The sequence below is a fragment of the Engystomops pustulosus genome, chromosome 8 (assembly GCF_040894005.1).
Source record: "Engystomops pustulosus chromosome 8, aEngPut4.maternal, whole genome shotgun sequence".
NCBI classification, from domain to species: Eukaryota; Metazoa; Chordata; class Amphibia; order Anura; family Leptodactylidae; genus Engystomops; species Engystomops pustulosus.
Window position 1 is genome coordinate 114,840,732 of NC_092418.1, and position 19,828 is coordinate 114,860,559.

Consider the following 19,828-nt stretch of genomic DNA (forward strand, 5'->3'; position numbering starts at 1 on the left):
CCCCTTAGTGTCCCTTAGTCTGTCCTCTCCCCTCCTGGTGAAGGTGCGCTCTCTGGAGTATGAGAGGCTGGGCACGGGGAGGACCTCTCTCCTTAGTATCCCTTAGTCTGTCCTCTCCCCCCTGGTGAAGGTGCGCTCTCTGGAGTATGAGAGGCTGGGCACGGGGAGGACCTCTCTCCTTAGTATCCCTTAGTCTGTCCTCTCCCCTCCTGGTGAAGGTGCGCTCTCTGGAGTATGAGAGGCTGGGCACGGGGAGGGCCTCTCTCCTTAGTGTCCCTTAGTCTGTCCTCTCCCTCCTGGTGAAGGTGCGCTCTCTGGAGTATGAGAGGCTGGGCACGGGGAGGGCCTCTCTCCTTAGTGTCCGTTAGTCTGTCATCTCCTCTCTTGGTGAAGGTGCGTTCTCTGGAGTATGAGAGGCTCGGCACGGGGAGGGCCTCTCTCCTTAGTATCCCTTAGTCTGTCCTCTCCCTCCTGGTGAAGGTGCGCTCTCTGGAGTATGAGAGGCTGGGCACGGGGAGGGCCTCTCTCCTTAGTGTCCGTTAGTCTGTCCTCTCCCCCCTGGTGAAGGTGCGCTCTCTGGAGTATGAGAGGCTGGGCACGGGGAGGACCTCTCTCCTTAGTGTCCCTTAGTCTGTCCTCTCCCCTCCTGGTGAAGGTGCGCTCTCTGGAGTATGAGGGGCTGGGCACGGGGAGGACCTCTTTCCTTAGTGTCCCTTAGTCTGTCCTCTCCCCCCCTGGTGAAGGTGCGCTCTCTGGAGTATGAGAGGCTGGGCACGGGGAGGGCCTCTCTCCTTAGTGTCCGTTAGTCTGTCCTCTCCCCCCTGGTGAAGGTGCGCTCTCTGGAGTATGAGAGGCTGGGCACGGGGAGGGCCTCTCTCCTTAGTTTCTCTTAGTCTTTCCTCTCCCCTCCTGGTGAAGGTGCGCTCTCTGGAGTATGAGAGGCTGGGCACGGGGAGGACCTCTCTCCTTAGTGTCCCTTAGTCTGTCCTCTCCCTCCTGGTGAAGGTGCGCTCTCTGGAGTATGAGAGGCTGGGCACGGGGAGGGCCTCTCTCCTTAGTGTCCCTTAGTCTGTCCTCTCCCTCCTGGTGAAGGTGCGCTCTCTGGAGTATGAGGGGCTGGGCACGGGGAGGACCTCTCTCCTTAGTGTCCCTTAGTCTGTCATCTCCCTCCTGGTGAAGGTGCGCTCTCTGGAGTATGAGAGGCTGGGCACGGGGAGGGCCTCTCTCCTTAGTATCCCTTAGTCTGTCCTCTCCCTCCTGGTGAAGGTGCACTCTCTGGAGTATGAGAGGCTGGGCACGGGGAGGACCTCTCTCCTTAGTGTCCCTTAGTCTGCCCTCTCCCTCCTGGTGAAGGTGCGCTCTCTGGAGCATGAGAGGCTGGGCACGGGGAGGACCTCTCTCCTTAGTGTCCCTTAGTCTGTCCTCTCCCCTCCTGGTGAAGGTGCGCTCTCTGGAGCATGAGAGGCTGGGCACGGGGAGGACCTCTCTCCTTAGTGTCCCTTAGTCTGTCCTCTCCCCTCCTGGTGAAGGTGCGCTCTCTGGAGTATGAGAGGCTGGGCACGGGGAGGGCCTCTCTCCTTAGTGTCCCTTAGTCTGTCCTCTCCCTCCTGGTGAAGGTGCGCTCTCTGGAGTATGAGGGGCTGGGCACGGGGAGGGCCTCTCTCCTTAGTGTCCCTTAGTCTGTCATCTCCTCTCTTGGTGAAGGTGCGTTCTCTGGAGTATGAGAGGCTCGGCACGGGGAGGGGGTTTCTTAGTTTTTTTATGTTCTCCACAAGGATACAAAATGGGTTTATTAGTTCATGAGAATCTATCCTCCTGACAACCACCCAGCTTTCCCAGTGAAAGATGTAACAAAAACTTTAGCAAGGATTTTCCTTACTTTCTTCTTACGATATCTTCTTTGGCTCCTTGCACACCTGGGCTGTTCCTGGGGATAGCATACAGCCGGGTGCAGGGAGCGCTCCTCACCCCTCCCCTCTCCATAGGAAGCCAGACGCACTGGACCCAGTACAGTGAACAATAATCCCATTCAAATGAGTGACTGTATTGTCCATTGATGTGAATGTGGCCGTGTGCTACCTATACAGTGCGGTACGGGGAGCACATATAAAAAAAGTTTGTGTGCAAAGGGGCCTTATCCTTTGTGACCCGGAGGCAAGGAACATGAAGAGCCGGGAGCCGCTGACACTTGAGAGTGCCTCTTTAAGAATGAATAGGGAGCGCAGGATGGGCAGGGCTGGGACGCAGCAGCTATTAATACGTTGTGTCCTTCGCTTCCAGTCACACAGGAGGCTCGGGCTGCAGACAGGGACCTCGCTCCCCCAAGATGCTGCACTGACGGGAGCTGCTACTGCGGACATATGCCCGGCACAGGTAGGTACCAGGGCACTGCCCATATCACTGGGACACTCCATTACTACATATAGTGAACCCCTGGCTACATCTTCCAGTAGTGTCAGACATTGCAGACAGCCTCATACTCAGTGCTGTACACCTGTAGCTCAGGAGGGTCCGGGCTTGGGGTCAGGGTCTTGGACCGTCCTCAGGTTCGGAGCAGAATTCTGTAGGTAAAGGTGTAGGATTAGTGCTGATGGCGGAGACTCTGGCATCTGGGTTATTGGGAGATTAGAAGTTTATCCAGGGACATAATCTCTAAAGCCGCCCGAGCCCAGAGGTGCCAAGTGCCGCTCAGCCACGGGGTGTAAGGATTCCATCCTAAATGTCTGCTCTGTGTCTATAAGTATCCGTGCAAGATGGGTCTGTATCTCCAAGACAGTATCACACATGATAAGCTTAGATACAATGTCCCGGCAGACAGTATCTCACATGATAGGCTTAGATACAATGTCTCGGCGGACAGTATCACACATGATAGGCTTAGATACAATGTCTCTGGGGACAGTATCACACATGAAAGGCTTAGATACAATGTCTCTGGGGACAGTATCACACATGAAAGGCTTAGATACAATGTCTCTGGGGACAGTATCACACATGAAAGGCTTAGATACAATGTCTCGGGGGACAGTATCACACATGAAAGGCTTAGATACAATGTCTCTGGGGACAGTATCACACATGAAAGGCTTAGATACAATGTCTCGGGGGACAGTATCACACATGATAGGCTTAGATACAATGTATCAGCGGACAATATCACACATGAAAGGCTTAGATACAATGTATCAGCGGACAGTATCACACATGATACACTCAGAATGGTTCAATGGACAGTGTCACACATGATAGGTTTAGATACAAGGGATCAGTGGACAGTATCACACATGAAAGGCTTAGATACAATGGCTCAGTGGACAGTAACACACATAATTGTTTTAGATACAAGAGCCCGGTAGAAAGTATCACACATGAAAGGCTTAGATACAATGTCTCGGGGGACAGTATCTCACATGATACACTCAGTATGGTTCAGTGAACGGTGTCACACATGATATGAGGGCAGGCAGTATCACATAGGATAGGATTAGATACACAGCTCAGCGATACGAGGGCAGGCAGTATCACATAGGATAGGATTAGATACACAGCTCAGCGATACGAGGGCAGGCAGTATCACATAGGATAGGATTAGATACACAGCTCAGCGATACGAGGGCAGGCAGTATCACATAGGATAGGATTAGATACACAGCTCAGCGATACGAGGGCAGGCAGTATCACATAGGATAGGATTAGATACACAGCTCAGCGATACGAGGGCAGGCAGTGTCACATAGGATAGGATTAGATACACAGCTCAGCGATACGAGGGCAGGCAGTATCACATAGGATAGGATTAGATACACAGCTCAGCGATACGAGGGCAGGCAGTGTCACATAGGATAGGATTAGATACACAGCTCAGCGATACGAGGGCAGGCAGTATCACATAGGATAGGATTAGATACACAGCTCAGCGATACGAGGGCAGGCAGTATCACATAGGATAGGATTAGATACACAGCTCAGCGATACGAGGGCAGGCAGTATCACATAGGATAGGATTAGATACACAGCTCAGCGATGCGAGGGCAGGCAGTATCACATAGGATAGGATTAGATACACAGCTCAGCGATACGAGGGCAGGCAGTATCACATAGGATAGGATTAGATACACAGCTCAGCGATACGAGGGCAGGCAGTATCACATAGGATAGGATTAGATACACAGCTCAGCGATACGAGGGCAGGCAGTATCACATAGGATAGGATTAGATACACAGCTCAGCGATACGAGGGCAGGCAGTATCACATAGGATAGGATTAGATACACAGCTCAGCGATACGAGGGCAGGCAGTATCACATAGGATAGGATTAGATACACAGCTCAGCGATACGAGGGCAGGCAGTATCACATAGGATAGGATTAGATACACAGCTCAGCGATACGAGGGCAGGCAGTATCACATAGGATAGGATTAGATACACAGCTCAGCGATACGAGGGCAGGCAGTATCACATAGGATAGGATTAGATACACACCTCAGCGATACGAGGGCAGGCAGTATCACATAGGATAGGATTAGATACACAGCTCAGCGATACGAGGGCAGGCAGTATCACATAGGATAGGATTAGATACACAGCTCAGCGATACGAGGGCAGGCAGTATCACATAGGATAGGATTAGATACACAGCTCAGCGATACGAGGGCAGGCAGTATCACATAGGATAGGATTAGATACACAGCTCAGCGATACGAGGGCAGGCAGTGTCACATAGGATAGGATTAGATACACAGCTCAGCGATACGAGGGCAGGCAGTGTCACATAGGATAGGATTAGATACACAGCTCAGCGATACGAGGGCAGGCAGTATCACATAGGATAGGATTAGATACACAGCTCAGCGATACGAGGGCAGGCAGTATCACATAGGATAGGATTAGATACACAGCTCAGCGATACGAGGGCAGGCAGTATCACATAGGATAGGATTAGATACACAGCTCAGCGATACGAGGGCAGGCAGTATCACATAGGATAGGATTAGATACACAGCTCAGCGATACGAGGGCAGGCAGTATCACATAGGATAGGATTAGATACACAGCTCAGCGATACGAGGGCAGGCAGTATCACATAGGATAGGATTAGATACACAGCTCAGCGATACGAGGGCAGGCAGTATCACATAGGATAGGATTAGATACACAGCTCAGCGATACGAGGGCAGGCAGTGTCACATAGGATAGGATTAGATACACAGCTCAGCGATACGAGGGCAGGCAGTATCACATAGGATAGGATTAGATACACAGCTCAGCGATACGAGGGCAGGCAGTATCACATAGGATAGGATTAGATACACAGCTCAGCGATACGAGGGCAGGCAGTATCACATAGGATAGGATTAGATACACAGCTCAGCGATACGAGGGCAGGCAGTATCACATAGGATAGGATTAGATACACAGCTCAGCGATACGAGGGCAGGCAGTATCACATAGGATAGGATTAGATACACAGCTCAGCGATACGAGGGCAGGCAGTATCACATAGGATAGGATTAGATACACAGCTCAGCGATACGAGGGCAGGCAGTATCACATAGGATAGGATTAGATACACAGCTCAGCGATACGAGGGCAGGCAGTATCACATAGGATAGGATTAGATACACAGCTCAGCGATACGAGGGCAGGCAGTATCACATAGGATAGGATTAGATACACAGCTCAGCGATACGAGGGCAGGCAGTATCACATAGGATAGGATTAGATACACAGCTCAGCGATACGAGGGCAGGCAGTATCACATAGGATAGGATTAGATACACAGCTCAGCGATACGAGGGCAGGCAGTATCACATAGGATAGGATTAGATACACAGCTCAGCGATACGAGGGCAGGCAGTATCACATAGGATAGGATTAGATACACAGCTCAGCGATACGAGGGCAGGCAGTATCACATAGGATAGGATTAGATACACAGCTCAGCGATACGAGGGCAGGCAGTATCACATAGGATAGGATTAGATACACAGCTCAGCGATACGAGGGCAGGCAGTATCACATAGGATAGGATTAGATACACAGCTCAGCGATACGAGGGCAGGCAGTATCACATAGGATAGGATTAGATACACAGCTCAGCGATACGAGGGCAGGCAGTATCACATAGGATAGGATTAGATACACAGCTCAGCGATACGAGGGCAGGCAGTATCACATAGGATAGGATTAGATACACAGCTCAGCGATACGAGGGCAGGCAGTATCACATAGGATAGGATTAGATACACAGCTCAGCGATACGAGGGCAGGCAGTATCACATAGGATAGGATTAGATACACAGCTCAGCGATACGAGGGCAGGCAGTATCACATAGGATAGGATTAGATACACAGCTCAGCGATACGAGGGCAGGCAGTATCACATAGGATAGGATTAGATACACAGCTCAGCGATACGAGGGCAGGCAGTATCACATAGGATAGGATTAGATACACAGCTCAGCGATACGAGGGCAGGCAGTATCACATAGGATAGGATTAGATACACAGCTCAGCGATACGAGGGCAGGCAGTATCACATAGGATAGGATTAGATACACAGCTCAGCGATGCGAGGGCAGGCAGTATCACATAGGATAGGATTAGATACACAGCTCAGCGATGCGAGGGCAGGCAGTATCACATAGGATAGGATTAGATACACAGCTCAGCGATACGAGGGCAGGCAGTATCACATAGGATAGGATTAGATACACAGCTCAGCGATACGAGGGCAGGCAGTATCACATAGGATAGGATTAGATACACAGCTCAGCGATACGAGGGCAGGCAGTATCACATAGGATAGGATTAGATACACAGCTCAGCGATACGAGGGCAGGCAGTATCACATAGGATAGGATTAGATACACAGCTCAGCGATACGAGGGCAGGCAGTATCACATAGGATAGGATTAGATACACAGCTCAGCGATACGAGGGCAGGCAGTATCACATAGGATAGGATTAGATAAACAGCTCAGCGATACAAGGGCAGGCAGTATCACATAGGATAGGATTAGATACACAGCTCAGCGATACGAGGGCAGGCAGTATCACATAGGATAGGATTAGATACACAGCTCAGCGATGCGAGGGCAGGCAGTGTCACATAGGATAGGATTAGATACACAGCTCAGCGATGCTAGGGCAGGCAGTATCACATAGGATAGGATTAGATACACAGCTCAGCGATACGAGGGCAGGCAGTATCACATAGGATAGGATTAGATACACAGCTCAGCGATACGAGGGCAGGCAGTATCACATAGGATAGGATTAGATACACAGCTCAGCGATACGAGGGCAGGCAGTATCACATAGGATAGGATTAGATACACAGCTCAGCGATACGAGGGCAGGCAGTATCACATAGGATAGGATTAGATACACAGCTCAGCGATACGAGGGCAGGCAGTATCACATAGGATAGGATTAGATACACAGCTCAGCGATGCGAGGGCAGGCAGTGTCACATAGGATAGGATTAGATACACAGCTCAGCGATACGAGGGCAGGCAGTATCACATAGGATAGGATTAGATACACAGCTCAGCGATACGAGGGCAGGCAGTATCACATAGGATAGGATTAGATACACAGCTCAGCGATACGAGGGCAGGCAGTATCACATAGGATAGGATTAGATACACAGCTCAGCGATACGAGGGCAGGCAGTATCACATAGGATAGGATTAGATACACAGCTCAGCGATACGAGGGCAGGCAGTATCACATAGGATAGGATTAGATACACAGCTCAGCGATACGAGGGCAGGCAGTATCACATAGGATAGGATTAGATACACAGCTCAGCGATACGAGGGCAGGCAGTATCACATAGGATAGGATTAGATACACAGCTCAGCGATACGAGAGCAGGCAGTATCACATAGGATAGGATTAGATACACAGCTCAGCGATACGAGGGCAGGCAGTATGACATAGGATAGGATTAGATACACAGCTCAGCGATACGAGGGCAGGCAGTATCACATAGGATAGGATTAGATACACAGCTCAGCGATACGAGGGCAGGCAGTATCACATAGGATAGGATTAGATACACAGCTCAGCGATACGAGGGCAGGCAGTATCACATAGGATAGGATTAGATACACAGCTCAGCGATGCTAGGGCAGGCAGTATCACATAGGATAGGATTAGATACACAGCTCAGCGATACAAGGGCAGGCAGTATCACATAGGATAGGATTAGATACACAGCTCAGCGATACGAGGGCAGGCAGTATCACATAGGATAGGATTAGATACACAGCTCAGCGATACGAGGGCAGGCAGTATCACATAGGATAGGATTAGATACACAGCTCAGCGATGCGAGGGCAGGCAGTATCACATAGGATAGGATTAGATACACAGCTCAGCGATACAAGGGCAGGCAGTATCACATAGGATAGGATTAGATACACAGCTCAGCGATACGAGGGCAGGCAGTATCACATAGGATAGGATTAGATACACAGCTCAGCGATACGAGGGCAGGCAGTATCACATAGGATAGGATTAGATACACAGCTCAGCGATACAAGGGCAGGCAGTATCACATAGGATAGGATTAGATACACAGCTCAGCGATACGAGGGCAGGCAGTATCACATAGGATAGGATTAGATACACAGCTCAGCGATACGAGGGCAGGCAGTATCACATAGGATAGGATTAGATACACAGCTCAGCGATGCGAGGGCAGGCAGTATCACATAGGATAGGATTAGATACACAGCTCAGCGATACAAGGGCAGGCAGTATCACATAGGATAGGATTAGATACACAGCTCAGCGATACGAGGGCAGGCAGTATCACATAGGATAGGATTAGATACACAGCTCAGCGATACGAGGGCAGGCAGTATCACATAGGATAGGATTAGATACACAGCTCAGCGATACGAGGGCAGGCAGTATCACATAGGATAGGATTAGATACACAGCTCAGCGATACGAGGGCAGGCAGTATCACATAGGATAGGATTAGATACACAGCTCAGCGATACGAGGGCAGGCAGTATCACATAGGATAGGATTAGATACACAGCTCAGCGATGCGAGGGCAGGCAGTATCACATAGGATAGGATTAGATACACAGCTCAGCGATACAAGGGCAGGCAGTATCACATAGGATAGGATTAGATACACAGCTCAGCGATACGAGGGCAGGCAGTATCACATAGGATAGGATTAGATACACAGCTCAGCGATACGAGGGCAGGCAGTATCACATAGGATAGGATTAGATACACAGCTCAGCGATACGAGGGCAGGCAGTATCACATAGGATAGGATTAGATACACAGCTCAGCCATACCAGGGCAGGCAGTATCACATAGGATAGGATTAGATACACAGCTCAGCGATACAAGGGCAGGCAGTATCACATAGGATAGGATTAGATACACAGCTCAGCGATACAAGGGCAGGCAGTATCACATAGGATAGGATTAGATACACAGCTCAGCGATACGAGGGCAGGCAGTATCACATAGGATAGGATTAGATACACAGCTCAGCGATACGAGGGCAGGCAGTATCACATAGGATAGGATTAGATACACAGCTCAGCGATACAAGGGCAGGCAGTATCACATAGGATAGGATTAGATACACAGCTCAGCGATACGAGGGCAGGCAGTATCACATAGGATAGGATTAGATACACAGCTCAGCGATCCGAGGGCAGGCAGTATCACATAGGATAGGATTAGATACACAGCTCAGCGATCCGAGGGCAGGCAGTATCACATAGGATAGGATTAGATACACAGCTCAGCGATACGAGGGCAGGCAGTATCACATAGGATAGGATTAGATACACAGCTCAGCGATACAAGGGCAGGCAGTATCACATAGGATAGGATTAGATACACAGCTCAGCGATACGAGGGCAGGCAGTATCACATAGGATAGGATTAGATACACAGCTCAGCGATACGAGGGCAGGCAGTATCACATAGGATAGGATTAGATACACAGCTCAGCGATACGAGGGCAGGCAGTATCACATAGGATAGGATTAGATACACAGCTCAGCGATACAAGGGCAGGCAGTATCACATAGGATAGGATTAGATACACAGCTCAGCGATACGAGGGCAGGCAGTATCACATAGGATAGGATTAGATACACAGCTCAGCGATACGAGGGCAGGCAGTATCACATAGGATAGGATTAGATACACAGCTCAGCGATACGAGGGCAGGCAGTATCACATAGGATAGGATTAGATACACAGCTCAGCGATACGAGGGCAGGCAGTATCACATAGGATAGGATTAGATACACAGCTCAGCGATACGAGGGCAGGCAGTATCACATAGGATAGGATTAGATACACAGCTCAGCGATACGAGGGCAGGCAGTATCACATAGGATAGGATTAGATACACAGCTCAGCGATACGAGGGCAGGCAGTATCACATAGGATAGGATTAGATACACAGCTCAGCGATACGAGGGCAGGCAGTATCACATAGGATAGGATTAGATACACAGCTCAGCGATACGAGGGCAGGCAGTATCACATAGGATAGGATTAGATACACAGCTCAGCGATGCGAGGGCAGGCAGTATCACATAGGATAGGATTAGATACACAGCTCAGCGATGCGAGGGCAGGCAGTATCACATAGGATAGGATTAGATACACAGCTCAGCGATACGAGGGCAGGCAGTATCACATAGGATAGGATTAGATACACAGCTCAGCGATACGAGGGCAGGCAGTATCACATAGGATAGGATTAGATACACAGCTCAGCGATACAAGGGCAGGCAGTATCACATAGGATAGGATTAGATACACAGCTCAGCGATACGAGGGCAGGCAGTATCACATAGGATAGGATTAGATACACAGCTCAGCGATACGAGGGCAGGCAGTATCACATAGGATAGGATTAGATACACAGCTCAGCGATACGAGGGCAGGCAGTATCACATAGGATAGGATTAGATACACAGCTCAGCGATACGAGGGCAGGCAGTATCACATAGGATAGGATTAGATACACAGCTCAGCGATACGAGGGCAGGCAGTATCACATAGGATAGGATTAGATACACAGCTCAGCGATACGAGGGCAGGCAGTATCACATAGGATAGGATTAGATACACAGCTCAGCGATACGAGGGCAGGCAGTATCACATAGGATAGGATTAGATACACAGCTCAGCGATACGAGGGCAGGCAGTATCACATAGGATAGGATTAGATACACAGCTCAGCGATGCGAGGGCAGGCAGTATCACATAGGATAGGATTAGATACACAGCTCAGCGATGCGAGGGCAGGCAGTATCACATAGGATAGGATTAGATACACAGCTCAGCGATACGAGGGCAGGCAGTATCACATAGGATAGGATTAGATACACAGCTCAGCGATACGAGGGCAGGCAGTATCACATAGGATAGGATTAGATACACAGCTCAGCGATACGAGGGCAGGCAGTATCACATAGGATAGGATTAGATACACAGCTCAGCGATCCGAGGGCAGGCAGTATCACATAGGATAGGATTAGATACACAGCTCAGCGATACGAGGGCAGGCAGTATCACATAGGATAGGATTAGATACACAGCTCAGCGATACAAGGGCAGGCAGTATCACATAGGATAGGATTAGATACACAGCTCAGCGATACGAGGGCAGGCAGTATCACATAGGATAGGATTAGATACACAGCTCAGCGATACGAGGGCAGGCAGTATCACATAGGATAGGATTAGATACACAGCTCAGCGATACGAGGGCAGGCAGTATCACATAGGATAGGATTAGATACACAGCTCAGCGATACAAGGGCAGGCAGTATCACATAGGATAGGATTAGATACACAGCTCAGCGATACGAGGGCAGGCAGTATCACATAGGATAGGATTAGATACACAGCTCAGCGATACGAGGGCAGGCAGTATCACATAGGATAGGATTAGATACACAGCTCAGCGATACGAGGGCAGGCAGTATCACATAGGATAGGATTAGATACACAGCTCAGCGATACGAGGGCAGGCAGTATCACATAGGATAGGATTAGATACACAGCTCAGCGATACGAGGGCAGGCAGTATCACATAGGATAGGATTAGATACACAGCTCAGCGATACGAGGGCAGGCAGTATCACATAGGATAGGATTAGATACACAGCTCAGCGATACGAGGGCAGGCAGTATCACATAGGATAGGATTAGATACACAGCTCAGCGATACGAGGGCAGGCAGTATCACATAGGATAGGATTAGATACACAGCTCAGCGATGCGAGGGCAGGCAGTATCACATAGGATAGGATTAGATACACAGCTCAGCGATGCGAGGGCAGGCAGTATCACATAGGATAGGATTAGATACACAGCTCAGCGATACGAGGGCAGGCAGTATCACATAGGATAGGATTAGATACACAGCTCAGCGATACGAGGGCAGGCAGTATCACATAGGATAGGATTAGATACACAGCTCAGCGATACGAGGGCAGGCAGTATCACATAGGATAGGATTAGATACACAGCTCAGCGATACGAGGGCAGGCAGTATCACATAGGATAGGATTAGATACACAGCTCAGCGATACGAGGGCAGGCAGTATCACATAGGATAGGATTAGATACACAGCTCAGCGATGCTAGGGCAGGCAGTATCACATAGGATAGGATTAGATACACAGCTCAGCGATACAAGGGCAGGCAGTATCACATAGGATAGGATTAGATACACAGCTCAGCGATACGAGGGCAGGCAGTATCACATAGGATAGGATTAGATACACAGCTCAGCGATACGAGGGCAGGCAGTATCACATAGGATAGGATTAGATACACAGCTCAGCGATACGAGGGCAGGCAGTATCACATAGGATAGGATTAGATACACAGCTCAGCGATACGAGGGCAGGCAGTATCACATAGGATAGGATTAGATACACAGCTCAGCGATACAAGGGCAGGCAGTATCACATAGGATAGGATTAGATACACAGCTCAGCGATACGAGGGCAGGCAGTATCACATAGGATAGGATTAGATACACAGCTCAGCGATACGAGGGCAGGCAGTATCACATAGGATAGGATTAGATACACAGCTCAGCGATACGAGGGCAGGCAGTATCACATAGGATAGGATTAGATACACAGCTCAGCGATACGAGGGCAGGCAGTATCACATAGGATAGGATTAGATACACAGCTCAGCGATGCGAGGGCAGGCAGTGTCACATAGGATAGGATTAGATACACAGCTCAGCGATACGAGGGCAGGCAGTATCACATAGGATAGGATTAGATACACAGCTCAGCGATACAAGGGCAGGCAGTATCACATAGGATAGGATTAGATACACAGCTCAGCGATACAAGGGCAGGCAGTATCACATAGGATAGGATTAGATACACAGCTCAGCGATACGAGGGCAGGCAGTATCACATAGGATAGGATTAGATACACAGCTCAGCGATACGAGGGCAGGCAGTATCACATAGGATAGGATTAGATACACAGCTCAGCGATGCGAGGGCAGGCAGTGTCACATAGGATAGGATTAGATACACAGCTCAGCGATACGAGGGCAGGCAGTGTCACATAGGATAGGATTAGATACACAGCTCAGCGATACGAGGGCAGGCAGTGTCACATAGGATAGGATTAGATACACAGCTCAGCGATACGAGGGCAGGCAGTGTCACATAGGATAGGATTAGATACACAGCTCAGCGATACGAGGGCAGGCAGTGTCACATAGGATAGGATTAGATACACAGCTCAGCGATACGAGGGCAGGCAGTGTCACATAGGATAGGATTAGATACACAGCTCAGCGATACGAGGGCAGGCAGTATCACATAGGATAGGATTAGATACACAGCTCAGCGATACGAGGGCAGGCAGTATCACATAGGATAGGATTAGATACACAGCTCAGCGATACGAGGGCAGGCAGTATCACATAGGATAGGATTAGATACACAGCTCAGCGATACGAGGGCAGGCAGTATCACATAGGATAGGATTAGATACACAGCTCAGCGATACGAGGGCAGGCAGTATCACATAGGATAGGATTAGATACACAGCTCAGCGATACGAGGGCAGGCAGTATCACATAGGATAGGATTAGATACACAGCTCAGCGATACGAGGGCAGGCAGTATCACATAGGATAGGATTAGATACACAGCTCAGCGATACGAGGGCAGGCAGTATCACATAGGATAGGATTAGATACACAGCTCAGCGATACGAGAGCAGGCAGTATCACATAGGATAGGATTAGATACACAGCTCAGCGATACGAGGGCAGGCAGTATCACATAGGATAGGATTAGATACACAGCTCAGCGATACGAGGGCAGGCAGTATCACATAGGATAGGATTAGATACACAGCTCAGCGATGCGAGGGCAGGCAGTATCACATAGGATAGGATTAGATACACAGCTCAGCGATCCGAGGGCAGGCAGTATCACATAGGATAGGATTAGATACACAGCTCAGCGATCCGAGGGCAGGCAGTATCACATAGGATAGGATTAGATACACAGCTCAGCGATCCGAGGGCAGGCAGTATCACATAGGATAGGATTAGATACACAGCTCAGCGATCCGAGGGCAGGCAGTATCACATAGGATAGGATTAGATACACAGCTCAGCGATACGAGGGCAGGCAGTATCACATAGGATAGGATTAGATACACAGCTCAGCGATACGAGGGCAGGCAGTATCACATAGGATAGGATTAGATACACAGCTCAGCGATACGAGGGCAGGCAGTATCACATAGGATAGGATTAGATACACAGCTCAGCGATGCGAGGGCAGGCAGTGTCACATAGGATAGGATTAGATACACAGCTCAGCGATACGAGGGCAGGCAGTATCACATAGGATAGGATTAGATACACAGCTCAGCGATACGAGGGCAGGCAGTATCACATAGGATAGGATTAGATACACAGCTCAGCGATGCGAGGGCAGGCAGTGTCACATAGGATAGGATTAGATACACAGCTCAGCGATACGAGGGCAGGCAGTATCACATAGGATAGGATTAGATACACAGCTCAGCGATACGAGGGCAGGCAGTATCACATAGGATAGGATTAGATACACAGCTCAGCGATACGAGGGCAGGCAGTGTCACATAGGATAGGATTAGATACACAGCTCAGCGATACGAGGGCAGGCAGTATCACATAGGATAGGATTAGATACACAGCTCAGCGATACGAGGGCAGGCAGTATCACATAGGATAGGATTAGATACACAGCTCAGCGATACGAGGGCAGGCAGTATCACATAGGATAGGATTAGATACACAGCTCAGCGATACGAGGGCAGGCAGTATCACATAGGATAGGATTAGATACACAGCTCAGCGATGCGAGGGCAGGCAGTGTCACATAGGATAGGATTAGATACACAGCTCAGCGATACGAGGGCAGGCAGTATCACATAGGATAGGATTAGATACACAGCTCAGCGATACGAGGGCAGGCAGTATCACATAGGATAGGATTAGATACACAGCTCAGCGATACGAGGGCAGGCAGTGTCACATAGGATAGGATTAGATACACAGCTCAGCGATACGAGGGCAGGCAGTATCACATAGGATAGGATTAGATACACAGCTCAGCGATACGAGGGCAGGCAGTATCACATAGGATAGGATTAGATACACAGCTCAGCGATACGAGGGCAGGCAGTGTCACATAGGATAGGATTAGATACACAGCTCAGCGATACGAGGGCAGGCAGTATCACATAGGATAGGATTAGATACACAGCTCAGCGATACGAGGGCAGGCAGTATCACATAGGATAGGATTAGATACACAGCTCAGCGATACGAGGGCAGGCAGTATCACATAGGATAGGATTAGATACACAGCTCAGCGATACAAGGGCAGGCAGTATCACATAGGATAGGATTAGATACACAGCTCAGCGATACGAGGGCAGGCAGTATCACATAGGATAGGATTAGATACACAGCTCAGCGATACGAGGGCAGGCAGTATCACATAGGATAGGATTAGATACACAGCTCAGCGATACGAGGGCAGGCAGTATCACATAGGATAGGATTAGATACACAGCTCAGCGATACGAGGGCAGGCAGTATCACATAGGATAGGATTAGATACACAGCTCAGCGATACGAGGGCAGGCAGTATCACATAGGATAGGATTAGATACACAGCTCAGCGATACGAGGGCAGGCAGTGTCACATAGGATAGGATTAGATACACAGCTCAGCGATACGAGGGCAGGCAGTATCACATAGGATAGGATTAGATACACAGCTCAGCGATACGAGGGCAGGCAGTGTCACATAGGATAGGATTAGATACACAGCTCAGCGATACGAGGGCAGGCATTTATCAATATTGGCGCAGGATGAGCGATATCATTTTGACAAGGATATAAGTTTGTGGCGCACGGGATTCATGATTTGGCGCACAAATAAAAGGGCTTAGAACTGTTTCCCCATTCATGAAGGTGAAATAAGACTCGCTGGTCCAGCTTTTAGCTGCTGTGTGAGCCGAAAATTGTGCCAGAAAAGTGTTGTATTCACAAGCATGCGCCCAAAAAGAGGAAAGATGAGTGTCGGAAAATCAGCAATAACGTGATGCTGACACTTTATAAATAAGGCGCAAAGAGGGAAAAAAATTCCGCCAGTTTCTGTTTGAATGTTGATAATAAATGCCCCCCATTGTATCAGTGGACAGTATCTCACATGAGAGGCTTAGATACAATGTCTCGGCGGACAGTATTACACATGAGAGGCTTAGATACAATGTCTCGGCGGACAGTATCACACATGAGAGGCTTAGATACAATGTCTCGGCGGACAGTGTCACACATGATAGGTTTAGATACAAAGGCTCAGTGGACAGTATCACACATGGTAGGTTTAGATACAAGGGCTTAGTGGACAGTATCACACGTGAGAGGCTTAGATACAATGTCTCAGTGGACAGTATCACATGTGATAGGTTTAGATACAAGGGCTCAGTGGACAGTATCACACATGATAGGTTTAGATACAAGGGCTCAGTGGACAGTATCACACATGATAGGTTTAGATACAAGGGCACAGTGGACAGTATCGCACATGATAGGCTTAGATACAAGGGCTCAGTGGACAGTGTCACACATGATAGGTTTAGATACAAGGGCACAGTGGACAGTATCACACATGGTAGGCTTAGATACAAGGGCTCAGTGGACAGTGTCACACATGATAGGTTTAGATACAAGGGCTCAGTGGACAGTATCACACATGGTAGGCTTAGATACAAGGGCTCAGTGGACCGTATCACACATGGTAGGCTTAGATACAAGGGCTCAGTGGACAGTATCACACATGATAGGTTTAGATACAAGGGCACAGTGGACAGTATCACACATGATAGGCTTAGATACAAGGGCTCAGTGGACAGTATCACACATGATAGGCTTAGATACAAGGGCTCAGTGGACAGTATCACACATGGTAGGCTTAGATACAAGGGCTCAGTGGACAGTATCACACATGGTAGGCTTAGATACAAGGGCTCAGTGGACAGTATCACACATGGTAGGCTTAGATACAAGGGCGCAGTGGACAGAATCACACATGGTAGGCTTAGATACAAGGGCTCAGTGGACCGTATCACACGTTAAAGGCTTAGATACAAGGGCTCAGTGGACCGTATCACACGTTAAAGGCTTAGATACAAGGGCTCAGTGGACAGTATCACACCTGATAGGCTTAGATACAAGGGCACAGTGGACCATATCACACATGATAGGTTTAGATACAAGGGCTCAGTGGACAGTATCACACATGGTAGGCTTAGATACAAGGGCTCAGTGGACAGTATCACACATGGTAGGCTTAGATACAAGGGCTCAGTGGACAGTATCACACATGGTAGGCTTAGATACAAGGGCTCAGTGGACAGTATCACACATGGTAGGCTTAGATACAAGGGCGCAGTGGACAGAATCACACATGGTAGGCTTAGATACAAGGGCTCAGTGGACCGTATCACACATTAAAGGCTTAGATACAAGGGCTCAGTGGACAGTGCCACCACGCATGATAGGCTTAGATACAAGGGCACAGTGGACCATATCACACATGATAGGTTTAGATACAAGGGCTCAGTGGACAGTATCACACATGGTAGGCTTAGATACAAGGGCACAGTGGACCGTATCACACATGATAGGGTTAGATACAAGGGCTCAGTGGACAGTATCACACATGGTAGGCTTAGATACAAGGGCACAGTGGACCATATCACACATGATAGGTTTAGATACAAGGGCTCAGTGGACAGTATCACACATGGTAGGCTTAGATACAAGGGCACAGTGGACCGTATCACACATGGTAGGCTTAGATACAAGGGCACAGTGGACCGTATCACACATGGTAGGCTTAGATACAAGGGCTCAGTGGACAGTATCACACATGGTAGGCTTAGATACAAGGGCTCAGTGGACAGTATCACACATGATAGGTTTAGATACAAGGGCTCAGTGGACAGTATCACACATGGTAGGCTTAGATACAAGGGCACAGTGGACCGTATCACACATGGTAGGCTTAGATACAAGGGCACAGTGGACCGTATCACACATGGTAGGCTTAGATACAAGGGCTCAGTGGACAGTATCACACATGGTAGGCTTAGATACAAGGGCACAGTGGACCGTATCACACATGATAGGGTTAGATACAAAGTCTAACAAGACACTATTAAATATGATAGGTTCAGAAACGCTGATTCTGCACACAGTGTGAAACATGATGAGCTTAGATACAACACGCAGGGACAGTATTAAACTTGGGAGACTTAGATACAATAATAACTCTTAATAATTAATTTTTATTTAATAAATAATCATATTCTATTGTGCAGTACAGATCATGGGGATATATACAAACAATATAAGACTTAGATACAGCAGCTAATCAGCATTTAGATACAGAGACTCGATTAAGATACACAGCACAGCAGACAGGATCACATATAAAAGGGATCGGTATACCAGTCAACTGCCAGTATCACATGACAGGATTAGATACACAGCTCAGCAGACAGTATCACACAGGATAAGATTAGATACTCAGCTCAGCAGAGAGTATCACACCGGATAGGATTAGATACGCATCTCAGCAGGCAGTATCACAAAGGATAGGATTAGATACTCAGCTCAGCAGGCAGTATCACACAGGATAGGATTAGATACTCAGCTCAGCAGGCAGTATCATGCAGGAGAGGATTAGATACACAGCTCAGCAGGCTGTATCACACAGGAGAGGATTAGATACACAGCTCAGCAGACAGTATCACACAGGATAGGATTAGATACACAGATCAGCAGGCAGTATCAGATAGGAAAGGATTAGATACGCAGTTCGGAATCCAGTATCACAAAGGATAGGATTAGATACTCAGCTCAGCAGGCAGTATCACACAGGATAGGATTATATACACAGCTCAGCAGGCAGTATCACACAGGATGGGATTAGATACACAGCTCAGCAGCCAGTATCACACAGGATAGGATTAGATACACAGCTCAGCAGACAGTATCACACATGATAGGATTAGATACACAGCTCAGCAGGCAGTATCACACAGGATAGGATTAGATACACAGCTCAGCAGGCAGTATCACACAGGATAGGATTAGATACACAGCTCAGCAGACAGTATCACACAGGATAGGATTAGATACACAGCTCAGCAGACAGTATCACACAGGATAGGATTAGATACACAGCTCAGCAGAC

At 48.6% G+C, this 19,828-nt stretch overlaps 1 protein-coding gene across 3 annotated transcripts in view; it reads left to right on the forward strand.

Annotated features, from left to right (window-relative positions):
• The first annotated feature begins 2,261 nt into the window (after positions 1–2,261).
• The window catches only part of PLCD4 (phospholipase C delta 4), a 90,226-nt gene continuing 72,659 nt past the window's right edge, over positions 2,262–19,828 (forward strand). For 2 of the 3 annotated variants that reach the window (XM_072122309.1, XM_072122311.1), the window contains exon 1: positions 2,274–2,373. The gene's annotated coding sequence lies outside the window, so the exon portion shown is untranslated. Of the gene's footprint in view, positions 2,374–19,828 lie in introns of all 3 variants that reach the window. The other variant, XM_072122310.1, reaches the window with a different exon arrangement.